We start from the raw sequence: 2,480 nt of genomic DNA on the forward strand, positions 1-2,480 counted from the left end.
TGTGTGTGTGTGTGTGTGTGTGTGTGTGTGTGTGTGTGTGTGTGTGTTTTCTTGTAGGGCGATGGGCATGCTTTAATATTGGCTGTGGGGATGGCTGCATGTGTCTGTGGATGCACACATGAAAAACCTTTGAATTGCACCCTTGAAGAAGAGGAAGAAGAATGAGGAGGAGGAGGAAGAGGAGGAGGAGCAGGAGACGTGTCAGAACAGACTGTGATCCGGGGTTTCGTCACAGCCGCCTTTTCAGCCGTTGATCACCAGGCCTTTCTGCGGAGGCACCCTGGGGTGCACTCAGCCCGCTGGAGGACCGGGTAAGCTGCCCCCGTGATTTCCAAGACTACCGCTCCCTGCAGGAGCAGAGAGCCTCCTCCTTCTCCTTCAGAGCGGCTGGTGGTTTCGAATTGCTGACCTTATGGTTAGCAGCCCAGTGCGTAACCACGGCACCCCTAATTCTACCTGCGTCTTTCTAAAGAGCGAGACCCACCCGCCCCTCGGCCCAGATGCACCCCCTGCAGCGCTCTGGACCCCTGGCCCTGGCCCCGGCTGCTCTCTGGCTGCGGATTGGCCCTTTCTGTTTGTGTCTGGTGCCTGGGTGTAGGAGTCCTCCTCAGAGTGGACAGGGTGCTGGGCACAGTGAGGGAGACCGGGTGGCTTTGCTCCCAGCAATCCCAAGCTCATTCCCTTCTGGCTGCTGCCCAGGGAGCCCCTGCTTCCTCCTGCCCCAGGTGCCCAAACTGTTTTCCTATGGAAAGCGGCCTTTTCAGCACATTGGAACGCGAGCAAGGAAAACTCCTCTGGGGGAGGGGAAGCAGTGGGACTTACACTCCAGAAAACAGCCTCACCTAAAGGCGCTCTCTCCGGCTGGACCCTGGTCCTCTCTCACAGGCGGCTCCAGTGCTCCCTTGGACACCTCCGTCTAGTCCGCTGGCCAATGGCTGTTTTCTCTTGCCCGGCCAGCCGTCCTTTGGATCATTGGGCGCCGTATGGCCCTTGGGTTTTCAGAACAGTATTTTGCTCTGGGTTGCCACGAGGCCCACCCTGCATCTGTCCGGTGTCCCACTCGGCTGACTAGCTGCACCCTTCTATTGGGATCCATAAGGGTGACCTGGCTTGGGTTCTGAGCCCTCAGTGGCCAGGCCTCTCTTCCTCGCCCATGCAGTGCGCCTCCTCTGAATCCCATAGTGCAGAAGGGACCCAGGGAAGCCCCTGGTTCTGCCAGACCCCCGCCCCCCGAGGACAGGTTCCAGCAGAGCCCCCAGACTGGCCGAGTGCAGGGGACGGGCCTGGGGATCCGTCTGCTTGGGCCTCACCAGAGGGTCTGTCTGATGCAGGGAGGAAAGAGGGGCACCCGAGGTGGGAGGCACTCAACGTGCAGTGGCCGCCGCTGTGGACCCGCGCGTGTGCGCCGTTGTGACGATGGCGCAGGGCCGGTCGGGCTCTGTTCTGTGGAAAGTGGCACCGTGAGTCAGAGCTGACTCGATGACAGTCGAGGGTCAACAGGACTTTCAGCAAAGGTTCCAAAGGGCGTGCCAGGTCGGGGTGGTGGTGGGGGGATGTGACATCCAGGAAGCCCCGGGGGACGAGGGACCCCTCTGGCGGGGAGGATGAGCAGGGTTTTTCCAGATGGACGGGGCTGGAAATTGTGCTGCAGGACGGAGAACCAGGTTGGGAGGAAGCGGTGGCGTGAGTCCTGGCCAGGGCTTTCCGTGGCGGGCAGGTTTCGTGAGCCACCAGATGGCGAGGGACCAGGAAGAAAGGCCTGGACACGTGTGTGCTCACATCAGTCCACGGAAAGCCTCTGGCTCACCACAGACCCACGAAGCAGTGAACGGAGGCACGTACCCAGACTTAAAATTCAGGCAGGGGACACGGTTTGGAAGAGAGTGAGGCCGAGGAGCCGGGGCCCTGCGTTTAGAGCGCATGCTCAGCCAGGTTGTCTAGAGAAACAAAACCAGCGACAGTCATCGCTATCTAAGGAAGAACTTTGTATCAGGGAGAAAGTCTCTGTGAGCAAGGGCAGCCCGGCCAGTCCAGGTCAAGTCCATGGGTCTGATGCTCGCGGGGCCCTGGTCAGACACAGGTAGTGAGGCAGAAAGGTGAGGTGGGATGCCAAGAGCTCATAAGCCGGCGGGTGCAGAGTCACCTGGTTTCAAGGTTGATGGAAACAGGGCATTGTGCCGGCAGCTCCCAGGTTGACTCCCTGGGTCAGTGAAGGCTGACACAGTCCCACAGGAAGCAGAGAGGTGGAAGGGCTGAGAGAGGGGAATGGGCTCCGCTTGCTGTCTGTCGTATACAAAAGGCCCCACCTCCAAGTTCATGCCATCAGGCTACCACCTGATTGACAGGGTCGACTCCACCCGTACCTCCACTTAGGTACCGTCCAGCTGACATGACCCCTCACCCCTGCACAGCAGGACGCTGGGTTTATAACGTAGGCAGCACGTTGCCTGACAATGTCCGCTCTCTAGCCTCAGGGCCGG

This window comes from Echinops telfairi, unplaced genomic scaffold (genome assembly GCF_000313985.2).
Source record: "Echinops telfairi isolate 266 unplaced genomic scaffold, ASM31398v2 ScPeMD7_7417;HRSCAF=8455, whole genome shotgun sequence".
In the NCBI taxonomy this organism is placed as follows: Eukaryota; Metazoa; Chordata; class Mammalia; order Afrosoricida; family Tenrecidae; genus Echinops; species Echinops telfairi.